Genomic DNA, 24223 nt, shown 5'->3' with positions numbered 1-24223 from the left:
TGTGGTGTAAGTCGCCTCAGTCAGCAGCCACAGGCCCTGGTGTGGTGTAGGTGGCCTCAGCCAGCAGCCACAGGCCCTGGTGTGGTGTAAGTGGCCTCAGCCAGCAGCCACAGGCCCTGGTGTGGTGTAAGTGGCCTCAGCCAGCAGCCACAGGCCCTGGTGTGGTCTAAGTGGCCTCAGCCAGTGCCACAGGCCCTGGTGTGGTGTAAGTGGCCTGAGCAAGTGCCACAGGCCCTGGTGTGGTGTAAGTCGCCTCAGCCAGAAGCCACAGGCACTGGTGTGGTGTAAGTGGCCTCAGCCAGCAGCAAAAGGGCCCTGGTGTGGTGTAAGTCGCCTCAGCCAGCAGCCACAGGCCCTGGTGTGGTGTAGGTGGCCTCAGCCAGCAGCCACAGGCCCTTGTGTGGTGTAAGTGGCCTCAGCCAGCAGCCACAGGCCCTGGTGTGGTGTAAGTGGCCTCAGCCAGTGCCACAGGCCCTGGTGTGGTGTAAGTGGCCTGAGCAAGAGCCACAGGCCCTGGTTTGGTGTAAGTGGCCTCAGCCAGCAGCCACAGGCCCTGGTGTGTTGTAAGTGGCCTCAGCCAGCAGCCACAGGCCCTGGTGTGGTCTAAGTGGCCTCAGCCAGTGCCACAGGCCCTGGTGTGGTGTAAGTGGCCTGAGCAAGTGCCACAGGCCCTGGTGTGGTGTAAGTCGCCTCAGCCAGAAGCCACAGGCACTGGTGTGGTGTAAGTGGCCTCAGCCAGCAGCAAAAGGGCCCTGGTGTGGTGTAAGTCGCCTCAGCCAGCAGCCACAGGCCCTGGTGTGGTGTAGGTGGCCTCAGCCAGCAGCCACAGGCCCTGGTGTGGTGTAAGTGGCCTCAATAGCAACTAAGGCCCTGGTGTGGTGTAAGTGGCTTCAGCCAGCAGCCACAGGCTCTGGTGTGGTGTAATTGGCCTCAATAGCAACTAAGGCCCTGGTGTGGTGTAGGTGGCCTCAGCCAGCAGCCACAGGCCCTGGTGTGGTGTAAGTCGCCTCAGCCAGAAGCCACAGGCACTGGTGTGGTGTAAGTGGCCTCAGCCAGCAGCAAAAGGGCCCTGGTGTGGTGTAGGTGGCCTCAGCCAGCAGCCACAGGCCCTGGTGTGGTGTAAGTCGCCTCAGCCAGAAGCCACAGGCACTGGTGTGGTGTAAGTCGCCTCAGTCAGCAGCCACAGGCCCTGGTGTGGTGTAGGTGGCCTCAGCCAGCAGCCACAGGCCCTGGTGTGGTGTAAGTGGCCTCAGCCAGCAGCCACAGGCCCTGGTGTGGTGTAAGTGGCCTCAGCCAGTGCCACAGGCCCTGGTGTGGTGTAAGTGGCCTGAGCAAGAGCCACAGACCCTGGTGTGGTGTAATTGGCCTCAATAGCAACTAATGCCCTGGTGTGGTGTAGGTTGCCTCAGCCAGCAGCCACAGGCCCTGGTGTGGTGTAAGTGGCCTCAGCCAGAGCCACAGGCCCTGATGTGGTGTAAGTGGCCCCAGCCGGTCACTCAGGCCCTGGTGTGGTGTAGGTGGCATCAGCTAGCAGCACAAGACATTGGAAAAGAGCCAAAAGCAGTGTCGTTAATGTGCCCTCATTAATGGGCAGCTGCTTTTGGTCTTTTAATACACCCCTTCTCTGGATCAAAAGCGGTTCAATGACATGAAAATGAAAGGCTTACAGCACCAGGTATTCCCAGGAAGTCTCCCATCCAAGTACTAACCAAGCCCAGCCCTGCTTAGCTTCCGAGATCAGACGAGGTCGGGCGTGCTCAGGGTGGTATGGCCGTAAGCTGCTGGCCCCAGCACAATGTCTCAATTTATGGATTCAAGTGATTAGGTGGCAAGTACCTGAAGTTACGAAGACAATCCTATAACCATACCTGCATGTTTGCATAATACCCTAACCCAAAGGCTCAGTTTGGCATTTATCCAACAGCACAGGCCCTGGATTGTTGAAGATGGCCTCAGGAACCAGCACAGGGCCCGGTGTGTTGTACATGGCCACAGCAAGCAGCACAGGGCCTGGTTTGGTGAAGATGGCCTCGGCCAGAAGCACAGGGCCTGGTGTGATGTGAGTGGCCTGAGCAAGAGCCACAGGCCCTGGTGTGGTGTAAGTGGCCTCAGCCAGCAGCCACAGGCCCTGGTGTGGTGTAAGTCGCCTCAGCCAGAAGCCACAGGCACTGGTGTGGTGTAAGTGGCCTCAGCCAGCAGCAAAAGGGCCCTGGTGTGGTGTAAGTCGCCTCAGTCAGCAGCCACAGGCCCTGGTGTGGTGTAGGTGGCCTCAGCCAGCAGCCACAGGTCCTGGTGTGGTGTAAGTGGCCTCAGCCAGCAGCCACAGGCCCTGGTGTGGTGTAAGTGGCCTCAGCCAGCAGCCACAGGCCCTGATGTGGTGTAAGTGGCCTCAGCCAGTGCCACAGGCCCTGGTGTGGTGTAAGTGGCCTGAGCAAGAGCCACAGACCCTGGTGTGGTGTAATTGGCCTCAATAGCAACTAATGCCCTGGTGTGGTGTAGGTGGCCTCAGCCAGCAGCCACAGGCCCTGGTGTGGTGTAAGTGGCCTCAGCCAGCAGCCACAGGCCCTGGTGTGGTGTAAGTGGCCTCAGCCAGAGACACAGGCCCTGATGTGGTGTAAGTGGCCCCAGCCGGTCACTCAGGCCCTTGTGTGGTGTAGGTTGCATCAGCTAGCAGCACAAGACATTGGAAAAGAGCCAAAAGCAATGTCGTTAATAAGCCCTCATTAATGGGCAGATGCTTTTGGTCTTTTAATACACCCCTTCTCTGGATCAAAAGCGGTTCAATGACATGAAAATGAAAGGCTTACAGCACCAGGTATTACCAGGCAGTCTCCCATCCAAGTACTAACCAAGCCCAGCCCTGCTTAGCTTCCGAGATCAGACGAGGTCGGGCGTGCTCAGGGTGGTATGGCCGTAAGCTGCTGGCCGTAAGCTGCTGGCGCCAGCACAATGTCTCAATTTATGGATTCAAGTGATTAGGTGGCAAGTACCTGAAGTTACGAAGACAATCCTATAACCATACCTGCATGTTTGCATAATACCCTAACCCAAAGGCTCAGTTTGGCATTTATCCAACAGCACAGGCCCTGGATTGTTGAAGATGGCCTCAGGAACCAGCACAGGGCCTGGTGTATTGTACATGGCCACAGCAAGCAGCACAGGGCCTGGTTTGGTGAAGATGGCCTCGGCCAGAAGCACAGGGCCTGGTGTGATATGAGTGGCCTGAGCAAGAGCCACAGACCCTGGTGTGGTGTAATTGGCCTCAATAGCAACTAAGGCCCTGGTGTGGTGTAGGTGGCCTCAGCCAGCAGCCACAGGCCCTGGTGTGGTGTAAGTGGCCTCAGCCAGCAGCCACAGGCCCTGATGTGGTGTAAGTGGCCCCAGCCGGTCACTCAGGCCCTGGTGTGGTGTAGGTGGCATCAGCTAGCAGCACAAGACATTGGAAAACAGCCAAAAGCAATGTCGTTAATGTGCCCTCATTAATGGGGAGCTGCTTTTGGTCTTTTAATACACCCCTTCTCTGGATCAAAAGCGGTTCAATGACATGAAAATGAAAGGCTTACAGCACCAGGTATTCCCAGGCAGTCTCCCATCCAAGTACTAACCAAGCCCAGCCCTGCTTAGCTTCCGAGATCAGACGAGGTCGGGCGTGCTCAGGGTGGTATGGCCGTAAGCTGCTGGCCCCAGCACAATGTCTCAATTTATGGATTCAAGTGATTAGGTGGCAAGTACCTGAAGTTACGAAGACAATCCTATAACCATACCTGCATGTTTGCATAATACCCTAACCCAAAGGCTCAGTTTGGCATTTATCCAACAGCACAGGCCCTGGATTGTTGAAGATGGCCTCAAGAACCAGCACAGGACCTGGTGTGTTTTACATGGCCACAGCAAGCAGCACAGGGCCTGGTTTGGTGAAGATGGCCTCAGCAAGCAGCCACAGGCCCTGGTTTGGTGTAAGTGGCCTCAGCCAGCAGCCACAGGCCCTGGTGTGTTGTAAGTGGCCTCAACCAGCAGCCACAGGCCCTGGTGTGGTGTAAGTGGCCTCAGCCAGTGCCACAGGCCCTGGTGTGGTGTAAGTGGCCTGAGCAAGAGCCACAGACCCTGGTGTGGTGTAATTGGCCTCAATAGCAACTAATGCCCTGGTGTGGTGTAGGTGGCCTCAGCCAGCAGCCACAGGCCCTGGTGTGGTGTAAGTGGCCTCAGCCAGCAGCCACAGGCCCTGGTGTGGTGTAAGTGGCCTCAGCCAGAGCCACAGGCCCTGATGTGGTGTAAGTGGCCCCAGCCGGTCACTCAGGCCCTGGTGTGGTGTAGGTGGCATCAGCTAGCAGCACAAGACATTGGAAAAGAGCCAAAAGCAGTGTTGTTAATGTGCCCTCATTAATGGGCAGATGCTTTTGGTCTTTTAATACACCCCTTCTCTGGATCAAAAGCGGTTCAATGACATGAAAAGGAAAGGCTTACAGCACCAGGTATTCCCAGGCAGTCTCCCATCCAAGTACTAAACAAGCCCAGCCCTGCTTAGCTTCCGAGATCAGACAAGGTCGGGCGTGCTCAGGGTGGTATGGCCGTAAGCTGCTGGCCCCAGCACAATGTCTCAATTTATGGATTCAAGTGATTAGGTGGCAAGTACCTGAAGTTACGAAGACAATCCTATAACCATACCTACATGTTTGCATAATACCCTAACCCAAAGGCTCAGTTTGGCATTTATCCAACAGCACAGGCCCTGGATTGTTGAAGATGGCCTCAGGAACCAGCACAGGGCCTGGTGTGTTGTACATGGCCACAGCAAGCAGCACAGGGCCTGGTTTGGTGAAGATGGCCTCGGCCAGAAGCACAGGGCCTGGTGTGATATGAGTGGCCTGAGCAAGAGCCACAGGCCCTGGTGTGTTGTAAGTGGCCTCAGCCAGCAGCCACAGGCCCTGGTGTGGTGTAGGTGGCCTCAGCCAGCAGCCACAGGCCCTTGTGTGGTGTAAGTGGCCTCAGCCAGCAGCCACAGGCCCTGGTGTGGTGTAAGTGGCCTCAGCCAGTGCCACAGGCCCTGGTGTGGTGTAAGTGGCCTGAGCAAGAGCCACAGACCCTGGTGTGGTGTAATTGGCCTCAATAGCAACTAAGGCCCTGGTGTGGTGTAGGTGGCCTCAGCCAGCAGCCACAGGCCCTGGTGTGGTGTAAGTGGCCTCAGCCAGAGCCACAGGCCCTGATGTGGTGTAAGTGGCCCCAGCCGGTCACTCAGGCCCTGGTGTGGTGTAGGTGGCATCAGCTAGCAGCACAAGACATTGGAAAAGAGCCAAAAGCAATGTCGTTAATGTGCCCTCATTAATGGGCAGCTGCTTTTGGTCTTTTAATACACCCCTTCTCTGGATCAAAAGCGGTTCAATGACATGAAAATGAAAGGCTTACAGCACCAGGTATTCCAAGGCAGTCTCCCATCCGAGTACTAACCAAGCCCAGCCCTGCTTAGCTTCCGAGATCAGACGAGGTCGGGCGTGCTCAGGGTGGTATGGCCGTAAGCTGCTGGCCCCAGCACAATGTCTCAATTTATGGATTCAAGTGATTAGGTGGCAAGTACCTGAAGTTACGAAGACAATCCTATAACCATACCTGCATGTTTGCATAATACCCTAACCCAAAGGCTTAGTTTGGCATTTATCCAACAGCACAGGCCCTGGATTGTTGAAGATGGCCTCAGGAACCAGCACAGGGCCTGGTGTGTTGTACATGGCCACAGCTAGCAGCAGAGGGCCAGGTTTGGTGAAGATGGCCTCGGCCAGAAGCGCAGGGCCTGGTGTGATGTGAGTGGCCTGAGCAAGAGCCACAGACCCTGGTGTGGTGTAATTGGCCTCAATAGCAACTAAGGCCCTGGTGTGGTGTAACTGGCCTCAGCCAGCAGCCACAGGCCCTGGTGTGGTGTAAGTGGCCTCAGCCAGAGCCACAGGCCCTGATGTGGTGTAAGTGGCCCCAGCCGGTCACTCAGGCCCTGGATTGTTGAAGATGGCCTCAGGAACCAGCACAGGGCCTGGTGTGTTGTACATGGCCACAGCAAGCAGCACAGGGCCTGGTTTGGTGAAGATGGCCTCGGCCAGAAGCGCAGGGCCTGGTGTGATGTGAGTGGCCTGAGCAAGAGCCACAGGCCCTGGTGTGGTGTAAGTGGCCTCAGCCAGCAGCCACAGGCCCTGGTGTGGTGTAAGTCGCCTCAGCCAGAAGCCACAGGCACTGGTGTGGTGTAAGTGGCCTGAGCAAGAGCCACAGGCCCTGGTGTGGTGTAAGTGGCCTGAGCAAGAGCCACAGGCCCTGGTGTGGTGTAAGTGGCCTGAGCAAGAGCCACAGGCCCTGGTGTGGTGTAAGTGGTCTCAGCCAGCAGCCACAGGCCCTGGTGTGGTGTAGGTGGCCTCAGCCAGCAGCCACAGGCCCTTGTGTGGTGTAAGTGGCCTCAGCCAGCAGCCACAGGCCCTGGTGTGGTGTAAGTGGCCTCAGCCAGTGCCACAGGCCCTGGTGTGGTGTAAGTGGCCTGAGCAAGAGCCACAGACCCTGGTGTGGTGTAATTGGCCTCAATAGCAACTAAGGCCCTGGTGTGGTGTAGGTGGCCTCAGCCAGCAGCCACAGGCCCTGGTGTGTTGTAAGTGGCCTCAGCCAGCAGCCACAGGCCCTGGTGTGGTGTAAGTGGCCTCAGCCAGTGCCACAGGCCCTGGTGTGGTGTAAGTGGCCTGAGCAAGAGCCACAGACCCTGGTGTGGTGTAATTGGCCTCAATAGCAACTAAGGCCCTGGTGTGGTGTAAGTGGCCTGAGCAAGAGCCACAGGTCCTGGTGTGGTGTAATTGGCCTCAATAGCAAATAAGGCCCTGGTGTGGTGTAAGTGGCCTGAGCAAGAGCCACAGGGCCTGGTTTGGTGAAGATGGCCTCGGCCAGAAGCGCAGGGCCTGGTGTGATGTGAGTGGCCTGAGCAAGAGCCACAGGCCCTGGTGTGGTGTAAGTGGCCTCAGCCAGCAGCCACAGGCCCTGGTGTGGTGTAAGTCGCCTCAGCCAGAAGCCACAGGCACTGGTGTGGTGTAAGTGGCCTCAGCCAGCAGCAAAAGGGCCCTGGTGTGGTGTAAGTCGCCTCAGTCAGCAGCCACAGGCCCTGGTGTGGTGTAGGTGGCCTCAGCCAGCAGCCACAGGCCCTGGTGTGGTGTAAGTCGCCTCAGCCAGTGCCACAGGCCCTGGTGTGGTGTAAGTGGCCTGAGCAAGAGCCACAGACCCTGGTGTGGTGTAATTGGCCTCAATAGCAACTAAGGCCCTGGTGTGGTGTAAGTGGCCTCAGCCAGCAGCCACAGGCCCTGGTGTGGTGTAGGTGGCCTCAGCCAGCAGCCACAGGCCCTGGTGTGGTGTAAGTGGCCTCAGCCAGTGCCACAGGCCCTGGTGTGGTGTAAGTGGCCTGAGCAAGAGCCACAGACCCTGGTGTGGTGTAATTGGCCTCAATAGCAACTAAGGCCCTGGTGTGGTGTAAGTGGTCTCAGCCAGCAGCCACAGGCCCTGGTGTGGTGTAGGTGGCCTCAGCCAGCAGCCACAGGCCCTGGTGTGGTGTAAGTGGCCTCAGCCAGCAGCCACAGGCCCTGGTGTGGTGTAAGTCGCCTCAGCCAGAAGCCACAGGCACTGGTGTGGTGTAAGTGGCCTCAGCCAGAAGCCACAGGCACTGGTGTGGTGTAAGTGGCCTCAGCCAGCAGCAAAAGGGCCCTGGTGTGGTGTAAGTGGCCTGAGCAAGAGCCACAGGCCCTGGTGTGGTGTAAGTGGCCTGAGCAAGAGCCACAGGCCCTGGTGTGGTGTAAGTGGCCTGAGCAAGAGCCACAGGCCCTGGTGTGGTGTAAGTGGTCTCAGCCAGCAGCCACAGGCCCTGGTGTGGTGTAAGTGGTCTCAGCCAGCAGCCACAGGCCCTGGTGTGGTGTAAGTGGCCTCAGCCAGTGCCACAGGCCCTGGTGTGGTGTAAGTGGCCTGAGCAAGAGCCACAGACCCTGGTGTGGTGTAATTGGCCTCAATAGCAACTAAGGCCCTGGTGTGGTGTAAGTCGCCTCAGCCAGCAGCCACAGGCCCTGGTGTGGTGTAGGTGGCCTCAGCCAGCAGCCACAGGCCCTGGTGTGGTGTAAGTGGCCTCAATAGCAACTAAGGCCCTGGTGTGGGGTAAGTGGCTTCAGCCAGCAGCCACAGGCTCTGGTGTGGTGTAACTGGCCTCAGCCAGCAGCCACAGGCCCTGGTGTGGTGTAAGTGGCCTCAGCCAGAGCCACAGGCCCTGATGTGGTGTAAGTGGCCCCAGCCGGTCACTCAGGCCCTTGTGTGGTGTAGGTTGCATCAGCTAGCAGCACAAGACATTGGAAAAGAGCCAAAAGCAATGTCGTTAATGTGCCCTCATTAATGGGCAGCTGCTTTTGGTCTTTTAATACACCCCTTCTCTGGATCAAAAGCGGTTCAATGACATGAAAATGAAAGGCTTACAGAACCAGGTATTCCCAGGCAGTCTCCCATCCAAGTACTAACCAAGCCCAGCCCTGCTTAGCTTCCGAGATCAGACGAGGTCGGGCGTGCTCAGGGTGGTATGGCCGTAAGCTGCTGGCCCCAGCACAATGTCTCAATTTATGGATTCAAGTGATTAGGTGGCAAGTACCTGAAGTTACGAAGACAATCCTATAACCATACCTGCATGTTTGCATAATACCCTAACCCAAAGGCTCAGTTTGGCATTTATCCAACAGCACAGGCCCTGGATTGTTGAAGATGGCCTCAGGAACCAGCACAGGGCCTGGTGTGTTGTACATGGCCACAGCAAGCAGCACAGGGCCTGGTTTGGTGAAGATGGCCTCGGCCAGAAGCACAGGGCCTGGCGTGATATGAGTGGCCTGAGCAAGAGCCACAGGCCCTGGTGTGGTGTAAGTGGCCTGAGCAAGAGCCACAGGCCCTGGTGTGGTGTAAGTGGCCTGAGCAAGAGCCACAGGCCCTGGTGTGGTGTAAGTGGCCTGAGCAAGAGCCACAGGCCCTGGTGTGGTGTAAGTGGTCTCAGCCAGCAGCCACAGGCCCTGGTGTGGTGTAGGTGGCCTCAGCCAGTGCCACAGGCCCTGGTGTGGTGTAAGTGGCCTGAGCAAGAGCCACAGACCCTGGTGTGGTGTAATTGGCCTCAATAGCAAATAAGGCCCTGGTGTGGTGTAAGTGGCCTGAGCAAGAGCCACAGGGCCTGGTTTGGTGAAGATGGCCTCGGCCAGAAGCGCAGGGCCTGGTGTGATGTGAGTGGCCTGAGCAAGAGCCACAGGCCCTGGTGTGGTGTAAGTGGCCTCAGCCAGCAGCCACAGGCCCTGGTGTGGTGTAGGTGGCCTCAGCCAGCAGCCACAGGCCCTTGTGTGGTGTAAGTGGCCTCAGCCAGCAGCCACAGGCCCTGGTGTGGTGTAGGTGGCCTCAGCCAGCAGCCACAGGCCCTGGTGTGGTGTAAGTGGCCTCAGCCAGTGCCACAGGCCCTGGTGTGGTGTAAGTGGCCTGAGCAAGAGCCACAGACCCTGGTGTGGTGTAATTGGCCTCAATAGCAACTAAGGCCCTGGTGTGGTGTAGGTGGCCTCAGCCAGCAGCCACAGGCCCTGGTGTGGTGTAGGTGGCCTCAGCCAGCAGCCACAGGCCCTGGTGTGGTGTAAGTGGCCTCAGCCAGAGCCACAGGCCCTGATGTGGTGTAAGTGGCCCCAGCCGGTCACTCAGGCCCTGGTGTGGTGTAGGTGGCATCAGCTAGCAGCACAAGACATTGGAAAAGAGCCAAAAGCAGTGTCGTTAATGTGCCCTCATTAATGGGCAGCTGCTTTTGGTCTTTTAATACACCCCTTCTCTGGATCAAAAGCGGTTCAATGACATGAAAATGAAAGGCTTACAGCACCAGGTATTCCCAGGCAGTCTCCCATCCAAGTACTAACCAAGCCCAGCCCTGCTTAGCTTCCGAGATCAGACGAGGTCGGGCGTGCTCAGGGTGGTATGGCCGTAAGCTGCTGGCCCCAGCACAATGTCTCAATTTATGGATTCAAGTGATTAGGTGGCAAGTACCTGAAGTTACGAAGACAATCCTATAACCATACCTGCATGTTTGCATAATACCCTAACCCAAAGGCTCAGTTTGGCATTTATCCAACAGCACAGGCCCTGGATTGTTGAAGATGGCCTCAGGAACCAGCACAGGGCCTGGTGTGTTGTACATGGCCACAGCAAGCAGCACAGGGCCTGGTTTGGTGAAGATGGCCTCGGCCAGAAGCACAGGGCCTGGTGTGATGTGAGTGGCCTGAGCAAGAGCCACAGGCCCTGGTGTGGTGTAAGTGGCCTCAGCCAGCAGCCACAGGCCCTGGTGTGGTGTAAGTGGCCTGAGCAAGAGCCACAGGCCCTGGTTTGGTGTAAGTGGCCTGAGCAAGAGCCACAGGCCCTGGTGTGGTGTAAGTGGCCTGAGCAAGAGCCACAGGCCCTGGTGTGGTGTAAGTGGCCTGAGCAAGAGCCACAGGCCCTGGTGTGGTGTAAGTGGCCTCAGCCAGTGCCACAGGCCCTGGTGTGGTGTAAGTGGCCTGAGCAAGAGCCACAGGCCCTGGTGTGGTGTAAGTGGCCTGAGCAAGAGCCACAGGCCCTGGTGTGGTGTAAGTGGCCTCAGCCAGTGCCACAGGCCCTGGTGTGGTGTAAGTGGCCTGAGCAAGAGCCACAGACCCTGGTGTGGTGTAATTGGCCTCAATAGCAACTAATGCCCTGGTGTGGTGTAGGTGGCCTCAGCCAGCAGCCACAGGCCCTGGTGTGGTGTAAGTGGCCTCAGCCAGAGCCACAGGCCCTGATGTGGTGTAAGTGGCCCCAGCCGGTCACTCAGGCCCTGGTGTGGTGTAGGTGGCATCAGCTAGCAGCACAAGACATTGGAAAACAGCCAAAAGCAATGTCGTTAATGTGCCCTCATTAATGGGGAGCTGCTTTTGGTCTTTTAATACACCCCTTCTCTGGATCAAAAGCGGTTCAATGACATGAAAATGAAAGGCTTACAGCACCAGGTATTCCCAGGTAGTCTCCCATCCAAGTACTAACCAAGCCCAGCCCTGCTTAGCTTCCGAGATCAGACGAGGTCGGGCGTGCTCAGGGTGGTATGGCCGTAAGCTGCTGGCCCCAGCACAATGTCTCAATTTATGGATTCAAGTGATTAGGTGGCAAGTACCTGAAGTTAGGAAGACAATCCTATAACCATACCTGCATGTTTGCATAATACCCTAACCCAAAGGCTCAGTTTGGCATTTATCCAACAGCACAGGCCCTGGATTGTTGAAGATGGCCTCAGGAACCAGCACAGGGCCTGGTGTGTTGTACATGGCCACAGCAAGCAGCACAGGGCCTGGTTTGGTGAAGATGGCCTCGGCCAGAAGCACAGGGCCTGGTGTGATGTGAGTGGCCTGAGCAAGAGCCACAGGCCCTGGTGTGGTGTAAGTGGCCTCAGCCAGCAGCCACAGGCCCTGGTGTGGTGTAGGTGGCCTCAGCCAGCAGCCACAGGCCCTGGTGTGGTGTAAGTGGCCTGAGCAAGAGCCACAGGCCCTGGTTTGGTGTAAGTGGCCTCAGCCAGCAGCCACAGGCCCTGGTGTGTTGTAAGTGGCCTCAGCCAGCAGCCACAGGCCCTGGTGTGGTCTAAGTGGCCTCAGCCAGTGCCACAGGCCCTGGTGTGGTGTAAGTGGCCTGAGCAAGAGCCACAGGCCCTGGTGTGGTGTAAGTGGCCTGAGCAAGTGCCACAGGCCCTGGTGTGGTGTAAGTGGCCCAAGCCAGAGCCACAGGCCCTGGTGTGGTGTAAGTGGCCTCAATAGCAAATAAGGCCCTGGTGTGGTGTAAGTGGCCTGAGCAAGAGCCACAGGGCCTGGTTTGGTGAAGATGGCCTCAGCCAGAAGCGCAGGGCCTGGTGTGATGTGAGTGGCCTGAGCAAGAGCCACAGGCCCTGGTGTGGTGTAAGTGGCCTCAGCCAGCAGCCACAGGCCCTGGTGTGGTGTAAGTCGCCTCAGCCAGAAGCCACAGACACTGGTGTGGTGTAAGTGGCCTCAGCCAGCAGCAAAAGGGCCCTGGTGTGGTGTAAGTCGCCTCAGCCAGCAGCCACAGGCCCTGGTGTGGTGTAGGTGGCCTCAGCCAGCAGCCACAGGCCCTGGTGTGGTGTAAGTGGCCTCAATAGCAACTAAGGCCCTGGTGTGGTGTAAGTGGCTTCAGCCAGCAGCCACAGGCTCTGGTGTGGTGTAACTGGCCTCAGCCAGCAGCCACAGGCCCTGGTGTGGTGTAAGTGGCCTCAGCCAGAGCCACAGGCCCTGATGTGGTGTAAGTGGCCCCAGCCGGTCACTCAGGCCCTGGTGTGGTGTAGGTGGCATCAGCTAGCAGCACAAGACATTGGAAAAGAGCCAAAAGCAGTGTTGTTAATGTGCCCTCATTAATGGGCAGATGCTTTTGGTCTTTTAATACACCCCTTCTCTGGATCAAAAGCGGTTCAATGACATGAAAAGGAAAGGCTTACAGCACCAGGTATTCCCAGGCAGTCTCCCATCCAAGTACTAACCAAGCCCAGCCCTGCTTAGCTTCCGAGATCAGACGAGGTCGGGCGTGCTCAGGGTGGTATGGCCGTAAGCTGCTGGCCCCAGCACAATGTCTCAATTTATGGATTCAAGTGATTAGGTGGCAAGTACCTGAAGTTACGAAGACAATCCTATAACCATACCTACATGTTTGCATAATACCCTAACCCAAAGGCTCAGTTTGGCATTTATCCAACAGCACAGGCCCTGGATTGTTGAAGATGGCCTCAGGAACCAGCACAGGGCCTGGTGTGTTGTACATGGCCACAGCAAGCAGCACAGGGCCTGGTTTGGTGAAGATGGCCTCGGCCAGAAGCACAGGGCCTGGTGTGATATGAGTGGCCTGAGCAAGAGCCACAGGCCCTGGTGTGTTGTAAGTGGCCTCAGCCAGCAGCCACAGGCCCTGGTGTGGTGTAGGTGGCCTCAGCCAGCAGCCACAGGCCCTTGTGTGGTGTAAGTGGCCTCAGCCAGCAGCCACAGGCCCTGGTGTGGTGTAAGTGGCCTCAGCCAGTGCCACAGGCCCTGGTGTGGTGTAAGTGGCCTGAGCAAGAGCCACAGACCCTGGTGTGGTGTAATTGGCCTCAATAGCAACTAAGGCCCTGGTGTGGTGTAGGTGGCCTCAGCCAGCAGCCACAGGCCCTGGTGTGGTGTAAGTGGCCTCAGCCAGAGCCACAGGCCCTGATGTGGTGTAAGTGGCCCCAGCCGGTCACTCAGGCCCTGGTGTGGTGTAGGTGGCATCAGCTAGCAGCACAAGACATTGGAAAAGAGCCAAAAGCAATGTCGTTAATGTGCCCTCATTAATGGGCAGCTGCTTTTGGTCTTTTAATACACCCCTTCTCTGGATCAAAAGCGGTTCAATGACATGAAAATGAAAGGCTTACAGCACCAGGTATTCCAAGGCAGTCTCCCATCCGAGTACTAACCAAGCCCAGCCCTGCTTAGCTTCCGAGATCAGACGAGGTCGGGCGTGCTCAGGGTGGTATGGCCGTAAGCTGCTGGCCCCAGCACAATGTCTCAATTTATGGATTCAAGTGATTAGGTGGCAAGTACCTGAAGTTACGAAGACAATCCTATAACCATACCTGCATGTTTGCATAATACCCTAACCCAAAGGCTTAGTTTGGCATTTATCCAACAGCACAGGCCCTGGATTGTTGAAGATGGCCTCAGGAACCAGCACAGGGCCTGGTGTGTTGTACATGGCCACAGCTAGCAGCAGAGGGCCAGGTTTGGTGAAGATGGCCTCGGCCAGAAGCGCAGGGCCTGGTGTGATGTGAGTGGCCTGAGCAAGAGCCACAGACCCTGGTGTGGTGTAATTGGCCTCAATAGCAACTAAGGCCCTGGTGTGGTGTAACTGGCCTCAGCCAGCAGCCACAGGCCCTGGTGTGGTGTAAGTGGCCTCAGCCAGAGCCACAGGCCCTGATGTGGTGTAAGTGGCCCCAGCCGGTCACTCAGGCCCTGGATTGTTGAAGATGGCCTCAGGAACCAGCACAGGGCCTGGTGTGTTGTACATGGCCACAGCAAGCAGCACAGGGCCTGGTTTGGTGAAGATGGCCTCGGCCAGAAGCGCAGGGCCTGGTGTGATGTGAGTGGCCTGAGCAAGAGCCACAGGCCCTGGTGTGGTGTAAGTGGCCTCAGCCAGCAGCCACAGGCCCTGGTGTGGTGTAAGTCGCCTCAGCCAGAAGCCACAGGCACTGGTGTGGTGTAAGTGGCCTGAGCAAGAGCCACAGGCCCTGGTGTGGTGTAAGTGGCCTGAGCAAGAGCCACAGGCCCTGGTGTGGTGTAAGTGGCCTGAGCAAGAGCCACAGGCCCTGGTGTGGTGTAAGTGGTCTCAGCCAGCAGCCACAGGCCCTGGTGTGGTGTAGGTGGCCTCAGCCAGCAGCCACAGGCCCTTGTGTGGTGTAAGTGGCCTCAGCCAGCAGCCACAGGCCCTGGTGTGGTGTAAGTGGCCTCAGCCAGTGCCACAGGCCCTGGTGTGGTGTAAGTGGCCTGAGCAAGAGCCATAGACCCTGGTGTGGTGTAATTGGCCTCAATAGCAACTAAGGCCCTGGTGTGGTGTAGGTGGCCTCAGCCAGCAGCCACAGGCCCTGGTGTGTTGTAAGTGGCCTCAGCCAGCAGCCACAGGCCCTGGTGTGGTGTAGGTGGCCTCAGCCAGCAGCCACAGGCCCTTGTGTGGTGTAAGTGGCCTCAGCCAGCAGCCACAGGCCCTGGTGTGGTGTAAGTGGCCTCAGCCAGTGCCACAGGCCCTGGTGTGGTGTAAGTGGCCTGAGCAAGAGCCACAGACCCTGGTGTGGTGTAATTGGCCTCAATAGCAACTAAGGCCCTGGTGTGGTGTAAGTGGCCTCAGCCAGCAGCCACAGGCCCTGGTGTGGTGTAGGTGGCCTCAGCCAGCAGCCACAGGCCCTGGTGTGGTGTAAGTGGCCTCAGCCAGTGCCACAGGCCCTGGTGTGGTGTAAGTGGCCTGAGCAAGAGCCACAGACCCTGGTGTGGTGTAATTGGCCTCAATAGCAACTAAGGCCCTGGTGTGGTGTAAGTGGTCTCAGCCAGCAGCCACAGGCCCTGGTGTGGTGTAGGTGGCCTCAGCCAGCAGCCACAGGCCCTGGTGTGGTGTAAGTGGCCTCAGCCAGCAGCCACAGGCCCTGGTGTGGTGTAAGTCGCCTCAGCCAGCAGCAAAAGGGCCCTGGTGTGGTGTAAGTGGCCTGAGCAAGAGCCACAGGCCCTGGTGTGGTGTAAGTGGCCTGAGCAAGAGCCACAGGCCCTGGTGTGGTGTAAGTGGCCTGAGCAAGAGCCACAGGCCCTGGTGTGGTGTAAGTGGTCTCAGCCAGCAGCCACAGGCCCTGGTGTGGTGTAAGTGGTCTCAGCCAGCAGCCACAGGCCCTGGTGTGGTGTAAGTGGCCTCAGCCAGTGCCACAGGCCCTGGTGTGGTGTAAGTGGCCTGAGCAAGAGCCACAGACCCTGGTGTGGTGTAATTGGCCTCAATAGCAACTAAGGCCCTGGTGTGGTGTAAGTCGCCTCAGCCAGCAGCCACAGGCCCTGGTGTGGTGTAGGTGGCCTCAGCCAGCAGCCACAGGCCCTGGTGTGGTGTAAGTGGCCTCAATAGCAACTAAGGCCCTGGTGTGGGGTAAGTGGCTTCAGCCAGCAGCCACAGGCTCTGGTGTGGTGTAACTGGCCTCAGCCAGCAGCCACAGGCCCTGGTGTGGTGTAAGTGGCCTCAGCCAGAGCCACAGGCCCTGATGTGGTGTAAGTGGCCCCAGCCGGTCACTCAGGCCCTGGTGTGGTGTAAGTCGCCTCAGCCAGCAGCCACAGGCCCTGGTGTGGTGTAAGTGGCCTCAGCCAGCAGCCACAGGCCCTGGTTTGGTGTAAGTGGCCTCAGCCAGCAGCCACAGGCCCTGGTGTGTTGTAAGTGGCCTCAGCCAGCAGCCACAGGCCCTGGTGTGGTGTAAGTGGCCTGAGCAAGAGCCACAGGCCCTGGTTTGGTGTAAGTGGCCTCAGCCAGCAGCCACAGGCCCTGGTGTGTTGTAAGTGGCCTCAGCCAGCAGCCACAGGCCCTGGTGTGGTCTAAGTGGCCTCAGCCAGTGCCACAGGCCCTGGTGTGGTGTAAGTGGCCTGAGCAAGAGCCACAGGCCCTGGTGTGGTGTAAGTGGCCTGAGCAAGTGCCACAGGCCCTGGTGTGGTGTAAGTCGCCTCAGCCAGAAGCCACAGGCACTGGTGTGGTGTAAGTGGCCTCAGCCAGCAGCAAAAGGGCCCTGGTGTGGTGTAAGTCGCCTCAGCCAGCAACCACAGGCCCTGGTGTGGTGTAGGTGGCCTCAATAGCAACTAAGGCCCTGGTGTGGTGTAAGTGGCTTCAGCCAGCAGCCACAGGCTCTGGTGTGGTGTAACTGGCCTCAGCCAGCAGCCACAGGCCCTGGTGTGGTGTAAGTGGCCTCAGCCAGAGCCACAGGCCCTGATGTGGTGTAAGTGGCCCCAGCCGGTCACTCAGGCCCTGGTGTGGTGTAGGTGGCATCAGCTAGCAGCACAAGACATTGGAAAAGAGCCAAAAGCAGTGTTGTTAATGTGCCCTCATTAATGGGCAGATGCTTTTGGTCTTTTAATACACCCCTTCTCTGGATCAAAAGCGGTTCAATGACATGAAAAGGAAAGGCTTACAGCACCAGGTATTCCCAGGCAGTCTCCCATCCAAGTACTAACCAAGCCCAGCCCTGCTTAGCTTCCGAGATCAGACGAGGTCGGGCGTGCTCAGGGTGGTATGGCCGTAAGCTGCTGGCCCCAGCACAATGTCTCAATTTATGGATTCAAGTGATTAGGTGGCAAGTACCTGAAGTTACGAAGACAATCCTATAACCATACCTGCATGTTTGCATAATACCCTAACCCAAAGGCTCAGTTTGGCATTTATCCAACAGCACAGGCCCTGGATTGTTGAAGATGGCCTCAGGAACCAGCACAGGGCCTGGTGTGTTGTACATGGCCACAGCAAGCAGCACAGGGCCTGGTTTGGTGAAGATGGCCTCGGCCAGAAGCGCAGGGCCTGGTGTGATGTGAGTGGCCTGAGCAAGAGCCACAGGCCCTGGTGTGGTGTAAGTGGCCTCAGCCAGCAGCCACAGGCCCTGGTGTGGTGTAAGTGGCCTGAGCAAGTGCCACAGGCCCTGGTGTGGTGTAAGTGACCTAAGCCAGAGCCACAGGCCCTGGTGTGGTGTAAGTGGCCTCAATAGCAAATAAGGCCCTGGTGTGGTGTAAGTGGCCTGAGCAAGAGCCACAGGGCCTGGTTTGGTGAAGATGGCCTCGGCCAGAAGCGCAGGGCCTGGTGTGATGTGAGTGGCCTGAGCAAGAGCCACAGGCCCTGGTGTGGTGTAAGTGGCCTCAGCCAGCAGCCACAGGCCCTGGTGTGGTGTAAGTCGCCTCAGCCAGAAGCCACAGGCACTGGTGTGGTGTAAGTGGCCTCAGGAACCAGCACAGGGCCTGGTGTGTTGTACATGGCCACAGCTAGCAGCAGAGGGCCAGGTTTGGTGAAGATGGCCTCGGCCAGAAGCGCAGGGCCTGGTGTGATGTGAGTGGCCTGAGCAAGAGCCACAGGCCCTGGTGTGGTGTAAGTGGCCTCAGCCAGCAGCCACAGGCCCTGGTGTGGTGTAAGTCGCCTCAGCCAGAAGCCACAGGCACTGGTGTGGTGTAAGTGGCCTCAGGAACCAGCACAGGGCCTGGTGTGTTGTACATGGCCACAGCTAGCAGCAGAGGGCCAGGTTTGGTGAAGATGGCCTCGGCCAGAAGCGCAGGGCCTGGTGTGATGTGAGTGGCCTGAGCAAGAGCCACAGGCCCTGGTGTGGTGTAAGTGGCCTCAATAGCAACTAAGGCCCTGGTGTGGTGTAACTGGCCTCAGCCAGCAGCCACAGGCCCATGTGTGGTGTAAGTGGCCTCAGCCAGCAGCCACAGGCCCTGGTGTGGTGTAAGTGGCCTCAGCCAGTGCCACAGGCCCTGGTGTGGTGTAAGTGGCCTGAGCAAGAGCCACAGACCCTGGTGTGGTGTAATTGGCCTCAATAGCAACTAAGGCCCTGGTGTGGTGTAGGTGGCCTCAGCCAGCAGCCACAGGCCCTGGTGTGGTGTAAGTGGCCTCAGCCAGAGCCACAGGCCCTGATGTGGTGTAAGTGGCCCCAGCCGGTCACTCAGGCCCTGGTGTGGTGTAGGTGGCATCAGCTAGCAGCACAAGACTTTGGAAAAGAGCCAAAAGCAGTGTCGTTAATGTGCCCTCATTAATGGGCAGCTGCTTTTGGTCTTTTAATACACCCCTTCTCTGGATCAAAAGCGGTTCAATGACATGAAAATGAAAGGCTTACAGCACCAGGTATTCCCAGGCAGTCTCCCATCCAAGTACTAACCAAGCCCAGCCCTGCTTAGCTTCCGAGATCAGACGAGGTCGGGCGTGCTCAGGGTGGTATGGCCGTAAGCTGCTGGCCTCAGCACAATGTCTCAATTTATGGATTCAAGTGATTAGGTGGCAAGTACCTGAAGTTACGAAGACAATCCTATAACCATACCTGCATGTTTGCATAATACCCTAACCCAAAGGCTCAGTTTGGCATTTATCCAACAGCACAGGCCCTGGATTGTTGAAGATGGCCTCAGGAACCAGCACAGGGCCTGGTGTGTTGTACATGGCCACAGCAAGCAGCACAGGGCCTGGTTTGGTGAAGATGGCCTCGGCCAGAAGCACAGGGCCTGGTGTGATGTGAGTGGCCTGAGCAAGAGCCACAGGCCCTGGTGTGGTGTAAGTGGCCTCAGCCAGCAGCCACAGGCCCTGGTGTGGTGTAAGTGGCCTGAGCAAGAGCCACAGGCCCTGGTTTGGTGTAAGTGGCCTCAGCCAGCAGCCACAGGCCCTGGTGTGTTGTAAGTGGCCTCAGCCAGCAGCCACAGGCCCTGGTGTGGTGTAAGTGGCCTGAGCAAGAGCCACAGGCCCTGGTTTGGTGTAAGTGGCCTCAGCCAGCAGCCACAAGCCCTGGTGTGTTGTAAGTGGCCTCAGCCAGCAGCCACAGGCCCTGGTGTGGTCTAAGTGGCCTCAGCCAGTGCCACAGGCCCTGGTGTGGTGTAAGTGGCCTGAGCAAGAGCCACAGGCCCTGGTGTGGTGTAAGTGGCCTGAGCAAGTGCCACAGGCCCTGGTGTGGTGTAAGTCGCCTCAGCCAGAAGCCACAGGCACTGGTGTGGTGTAAGTGGCCTCAGCCAGCAGCAAAAGGGCCCTGGTGTGGTGTAAGTCGCCTCAGCCAGCAGCCACAGGCCCTGGTGTGGTGTAGGTGGCCTCAGCCAGCAGCCACAGGCCCTGGTGTGGTGTAAGTGGCCTCAATAGCAACTAAGGCCCTGGTGTGGTGTAAGTGGCTTCAGCCAGCAGCCACAGGCTCTGGTGTGGTGTAACTGGCCTCAGCCAGCAGCCACAGGCCCTGGTGTGGTGTAAGTGGCCTCAGCCAGAGCCACAGGCCCTGATGTGGTGTAAGTGGCCCCAGCCGGTCACTCAGGCCCTTGTGTGGTGTAGGTTGCATCAGCTAGCAGCACAAGACATTGGAAAAGAGCCAAAAGCAATGTCGTTAATGTGCCCTCATTAATGGGCAGATGCTTTTGGTCTTTTAATACACCCCTTCTCTGGATCAAAAGCGGTTCAATGACATGAAAATGAAAGGCTTACAGCACCAGGTATTCCCAGGCAGTCTCCCATCCAAGTACTAACCAAGCCCAGCCCTGCTTAGCTTCCGAGATCAGACGAGGTCGGGCGTGCTCAGGGTGGTATGGCCGTAAGCTGCTGGCCCCAGCACAATGTCTCAATTTATGGATTCAAGTGATTAGGTGGCAAGTACCTGAAGTTACGAAGACAATCCTATAACCATACCTGCATGTTTGCATAATACCCTAACCCAAAGGCTCAGTTTGGCATTTATCCAACAGCACAGGCCCTGGATTGTTGAAGATGGCCTCAGGAACCAGCACAGGGCCTGGTGTGTTGTACATGGCCACAGCAAGCAGCACAGGGCCTGGTTTGGTGAAGATGGCCTCGGCCAGAAGCACAGGGCCTGGTGTGATGTGAGTGGCCTGAGCAAGAGCCACAGGCCCTTGTGTGGTGTAAGTGGCCTCAGCCAGCAGCCACAGGCCCTGGTGTGGTGTAGGTGGCCTCAGCCAGCAGCCACAGGCCCTGGTGTGGTGTAAGTGGCCTGAGCAAGAGCCACAGGCCCTGGTTTGGTGTAAGTGGCCTCAGCCAGCAGCCACAGGCCCTGGTGTGTTGTAAGTGGCCTCAGCCAGCAGCCACAGGCCCTGGTGTGGTGTAAGTGGCCTGAGCAAGAGCCACAGGCCCTGGTTTGGTGTAAGTGGCCTCAGCCAGCAGCCACAGGCCCTGGTGTGTTGTAAGTGGCCTCAGCCAGCAGCCACAGGCCCTGGTGTGGTCTAAGTGGCCTCAGCCAGTGCCACAGGCCCTGGTGTGGTGTAAGTGGCCTGAGGAAGAGCCACAGGCCCTGGTGTGGTGTAAGTGGCCTGAGCAAGTGCCACAGGCCCTGGTGTGGTGTAAGTGGCCTAAGCCAGAGCCACAGGCCCTGGTGTGGTGTAAGTGGCCTCAATAGCAAATAAGGCCCTGGTGTGGTGTAAGTGGCCTGAGCAAGAGCCACAGGGCCTGGTTTGGTGAAGATGGCCTCAGCCAGAAGCGCAGGGCCTGGTGTGATGTGAGTGGCCTGAGCAAGAGCCACAGGCCCTGGTGTGGTGTAAGTGGCCTCAGCCAGCAGCCACAGGCCCTGGTGTGGTGTAAGTGGCCTCAGCCAGAAGCCACAGGCACTGGTGTGGTGTAAGTGGCCTCAGCCAGCAGCCACAGGCACTGGTGTGGTGTAAGTGGCCCCAGCCGGTCACTCAGGCCCTGGTGTGGTGTAGGTGGCATCAGCTAGCAGCACAAGACATTGGAAAAGAGCCAAAAGCAGTGTTGTTAATGTGCCCTCATTAATGGGCAGATGCTTTTGGTCTTTTAATACACCCCTTCTCTGTTTCAAAAGCGGTTCAATGACATGAAAAGGAAAGGCTTACAGCACCAGGTATTCCCAGGCAGTCTCCCATCCAAGTACTAACCAAGCCCAGCCCTGCTTAGCTTGCGAGATCAGACGAGGTCGGGCGTGCTCAGGGTGGTATGGCCGTAAGCTGCTGGCCCCAGCACAATGTCTCAATTTATGGATTCAAGTGATTAGGTGGCAAGTACCTGAAGTTACGAAGACAATCCTATAACCATACCTGCATGTTTGCATAATACCCTAACCCAAAGGCTCAGTTTGGCATTTATCCAACAGCACAGGCCCTGGATTGTTGAAGATGGCCTCAGGAACCAGCACAGGGCCTGGTGTGTTGTACATGGCCACAGCAAGCAGCACAGGGCCTGGTTTGGTGAAGATGGCCTCGGCCAGAAGCGCAGGGCCTGGTGTGATGTGAGTGGCCTGAGCAAGAGCCACAGGCCCTGGTGTGGTGTAAGTGGCCTCAGCCAGCAGCCACAGGCCCTGGTGTGGTGTAAGTCGCCTCAGCCAGAAGCCACAGGCACTGGTGTGGTGTAAGTGGCCTCAGCCAGCAGCAAAAGGGCCCTGGTGTGGTGTAAGTCGCCTCAGTCAGCAGCCACAGGCCCTGGTGTGGTGTAGGTGGCCTCAGCCAGCAGCCACAGGTCCTGGTGTGGTGTAAGTGGCCTCAGCCAGCAGCCACAGGCCCTGGTGTGGTGTAAGTGGCCTCAGCCAGCAGCCACAGGCCCTGATGTGGTGTAAGTGGCCTCAGCCAGTGCCACAGGCCCTGGTGTGGTGTAAGTGGCTGAGCAAGAGCCACAGACCCTGGTGTGGTGTAATTGGCCTCAATAGCAACTAATGCCCTGGTGTGGTGTAGGTGGCCTCAGCCAGCAGCCACAGGCCCTGGTGTGGTGTAAGTGGCCTCAGCCAGCAGCCACAGGCCCTGGTGTGGTGTAAGTGGCCTCAGCCAGAGCCACAGGCCCTGATGTGGTGTAAGTGGCCCCAGCCGGTCACTCAGGCCCTTGTGTGGTGTAGGTTGCATCAGCTAGCAGCACAAGACATTGGAAAAGAGCCAAAAGCAATGTCGTTAATAAGCCCTCATTAATGGGCAGATGCTTTTGGTCTTTTAATACACCCCTTCTCTGGATCAAAAGCGGTTCAATGACATGAAAATGAAAGGCTTACAGCACCAGGTATTCCCAGGCAGTCTCCCATCCAAGTACTAACCAAGCCCAGCCCTGCTTAGCTTCCGAGATCAGACGAGGTCGGGCGTGCTCAGGGTGGTATGGCCGTAAGCTGCTGGCCGTAAGCTGCTGGCGCCAGCACAATGTCTCAATTTATGGATTCAAGTGATTAGGTGGCAAGTACCTGAAGTTACGAAGACAATCCTATAACCATACCTGCATGTTTGCATAATACCCTAACCCAAAGGCTCAGTTTGGCATTTATCCAACAGCACAGGCCCTGGATTGTTGAAGATGGCCTCAGGAACCAGCACAGGGCCTGGTGTATTGTACATGGCCACAGCAAGCAGCACAGGGCCTGGTTTGGTGAAGATGGCCTCGGCCAGAAGCACAGGGCCTGGTGTGATATGAGTGGCCTGAGCAAGAGCCACAGACCCTGGTGTGGTGTAATTGGCCTCAATAGCAACTAAGGCCCTGGTGTGGTGTAGGTGGCCTCAGCCAGCAGCCACAGGCCCTGGTGTGGTGTAAGTGGCCTCAGCCAGCAGCCACAGGCCCTGATGTGGTGTAAGTGGCCCCAGCCGGTCACTCAGGCCCTGGTGTGGTGTAGGTGGCATCAGCTAGCAGCACAAGACATTGGAAAACAGCCAAAAGCAATGTCGTTAATGTGCCCTCATTAATGGGGAGCTGCTTTTGGTCTTTTAATACACCCCTTCTCTGGATCAAAAGCGGTTCAATGACATGAAAATGAAAGGCTTACAGCACCAGGTATTCCCAGGCAGTCTCCCATCCAAGTACTAACCAAGCCCAGCCCTGCTTAGCTTCCGAGATCAGACGAGGTCGGGCGTGCTCAGGGTGGTATGGCCGTAAGCTGCTGGCCCCAGCACAATGTCTCAATTTATGGATTCAAGTGATTAGGTGGCAAGTACCTGAAGTTACGAAGACAATCCTATAACCATACCTGCATGTTTGCATAATACCCTAACCCAAAGGCTCAGTTTGGCATTTATCCAACAGCACAGGCCCTGGATTGTTGAAGATGGCCTCAAGAACCAGCACAGGACCTGGTGTGTTTTACATGGCCACAGCAAGCAGCACAGGGCCTGGTTTGGTGAAGATGGCCTCAGCAAGCAGCCACAGGCCCTGGTTTGGTGTAAGTGGCCTCAGCCAGCAGCCACAGGCCCTGGTGTGTTGTAAGTGGCCTCAACCAGCAGCCACAGGCCCTGGTGTGGTGTAAGTGGCCTCAGCCAGTGCCACAGGCCCTGGTGTGGTGTAAGTGGCCTGAGCAAGAGCCACAGACCCTGGTGTGGTGTAATTGGCCTCAATAGCAACTAATGCCCTGGTGTGGTGTAGGTGGCCTCAGCCAGCAGCCACAGGCCCTGGTGTGGTGTAAGTGGCCTCAGCCAGCAGCCACAGGCCCTGGTGTGGTGTAAGTGGCCTCAGCCAGAGCCACAGGCCCTGATGTGGTGTAAGTGGCCCCAGCCGGTCACTCAGGCCCTGGTGTGGTGTAGGTGGCATCAGCTAGCAGCACAAGACATTGGAAAAGAGCCAAAAGCAGTGTTGTTAATGTGCCCTCATTAATGGGCAGATGCTTTTGGTCTTTTAATACACCCCTTCTCTGGATCAAAAGCGGTTCAATGACATGAAAAGGAAAGGCTTACAGCACCAGGTATTCCCAGGCAGTCTCCCATCCAAGTACTAAACAAGCCCAGCCCTGCTTAGCTTCCGAGATCAGACAAGGTCGGGCGTGCTCAGGGTGGTATGGCCGTAAGCTGCTGGCCCCAGCACAATGTCTCAATTTATGGATTCAAGTGATTAGGTGGCAAGTACCTGAAGTTACGAAGACAATCCTATAACCATACCTACATGTTTGCATAATACCCTAACCCAAAGGCTCAGTTTGGCATTTATCCAACAGCACAGGCCCTGGATTGTTGAAGATGGCCTCAGGAACCAGCACAGGGCCTGGTGTGTTGTACATGGCCACAGCAAG

At 57.3% G+C, this 24223-nt stretch overlaps 10 non-coding genes and 7 pseudogenes across 10 annotated transcripts; all 17 read right to left on the bottom strand.

The window, feature by feature from the left end:
* Positions 1 to 1660: 1660 nt before the first annotated feature.
* Positions 1661 to 1779, bottom strand: LOC146637323 (5S ribosomal RNA). Its single transcript, XR_014905661.1, has one exon. It is a non-coding gene; the product is annotated as a 5S ribosomal RNA (ribosomal RNA).
* Positions 1780 to 2800: 1021 nt separating this feature from the next.
* On the bottom strand, positions 2801 to 2919 carry LOC146637322 (5S ribosomal RNA; annotated as a pseudogene).
* A 637-nt stretch (positions 2920 to 3556) lies between these two features.
* Positions 3557 to 3675, bottom strand: LOC146637321 (5S ribosomal RNA). The gene has a single exon (XR_014905866.1). It is a non-coding gene; the product is annotated as a 5S ribosomal RNA (ribosomal RNA).
* Positions 3676 to 4457: 782 nt separating this feature from the next.
* Positions 4458 to 4576, bottom strand: LOC146637320 (5S ribosomal RNA; annotated as a pseudogene).
* An 820-nt stretch (positions 4577 to 5396) lies between these two features.
* On the bottom strand, positions 5397 to 5515 carry LOC146637319 (5S ribosomal RNA; annotated as a pseudogene).
* Positions 5516 to 8459: 2944 nt separating this feature from the next.
* LOC146637318 (5S ribosomal RNA) lies at positions 8460 to 8578 on the bottom strand (annotated as a pseudogene).
* A 1290-nt stretch (positions 8579 to 9868) lies between these two features.
* Positions 9869 to 9987, bottom strand: LOC146637317 (5S ribosomal RNA). Its single transcript, XR_014905865.1, has one exon. It is a non-coding gene; the product is annotated as a 5S ribosomal RNA (ribosomal RNA).
* Positions 9988 to 11000: 1013 nt separating this feature from the next.
* LOC146637316 (5S ribosomal RNA) lies at positions 11001 to 11119 on the bottom strand. The gene has a single exon (XR_014905539.1). It is a non-coding gene; the product is annotated as a 5S ribosomal RNA (ribosomal RNA).
* Positions 11120 to 12492: 1373 nt separating this feature from the next.
* Positions 12493 to 12611, bottom strand: LOC146637315 (5S ribosomal RNA). The gene has a single exon (XR_014905864.1). It is a non-coding gene; the product is annotated as a 5S ribosomal RNA (ribosomal RNA).
* An 820-nt stretch (positions 12612 to 13431) lies between these two features.
* Positions 13432 to 13550, bottom strand: LOC146637314 (5S ribosomal RNA; annotated as a pseudogene).
* Positions 13551 to 16696: 3146 nt separating this feature from the next.
* On the bottom strand, positions 16697 to 16815 carry LOC146637313 (5S ribosomal RNA). The gene has a single exon (XR_014905863.1). It is a non-coding gene; the product is annotated as a 5S ribosomal RNA (ribosomal RNA).
* Positions 16816 to 18378: 1563 nt separating this feature from the next.
* On the bottom strand, positions 18379 to 18497 carry LOC146637312 (5S ribosomal RNA). Its single transcript, XR_014905862.1, has one exon. It is a non-coding gene; the product is annotated as a 5S ribosomal RNA (ribosomal RNA).
* A 1218-nt stretch (positions 18498 to 19715) lies between these two features.
* On the bottom strand, positions 19716 to 19834 carry LOC146637311 (5S ribosomal RNA). The gene has a single exon (XR_014905861.1). It is a non-coding gene; the product is annotated as a 5S ribosomal RNA (ribosomal RNA).
* A 1254-nt stretch (positions 19835 to 21088) lies between these two features.
* On the bottom strand, positions 21089 to 21207 carry LOC146637310 (5S ribosomal RNA; annotated as a pseudogene).
* A 1020-nt stretch (positions 21208 to 22227) lies between these two features.
* On the bottom strand, positions 22228 to 22346 carry LOC146637309 (5S ribosomal RNA). The gene has a single exon (XR_014905859.1). It is a non-coding gene; the product is annotated as a 5S ribosomal RNA (ribosomal RNA).
* Positions 22347 to 22983: 637 nt separating this feature from the next.
* On the bottom strand, positions 22984 to 23102 carry LOC146637308 (5S ribosomal RNA). Its single transcript, XR_014905858.1, has one exon. It is a non-coding gene; the product is annotated as a 5S ribosomal RNA (ribosomal RNA).
* A 782-nt stretch (positions 23103 to 23884) lies between these two features.
* On the bottom strand, positions 23885 to 24003 carry LOC146637307 (5S ribosomal RNA; annotated as a pseudogene).
* Positions 24004 to 24223: the final 220 nt, after the last annotated feature.

The sequence above is a fragment of the Diplotaxodon limnothrissa genome, linkage group LG3, assembly GCF_057381915.1.
Source record: "Diplotaxodon limnothrissa isolate DT_005_m linkage group LG3, D_limnothrissa_male_GT1.1, whole genome shotgun sequence".
Taxonomy (NCBI): Eukaryota; Metazoa; Chordata; class Actinopteri; order Cichliformes; family Cichlidae; genus Diplotaxodon; species Diplotaxodon limnothrissa.
This window is presented reverse-complemented; position numbering and strand designations above follow the sequence as displayed.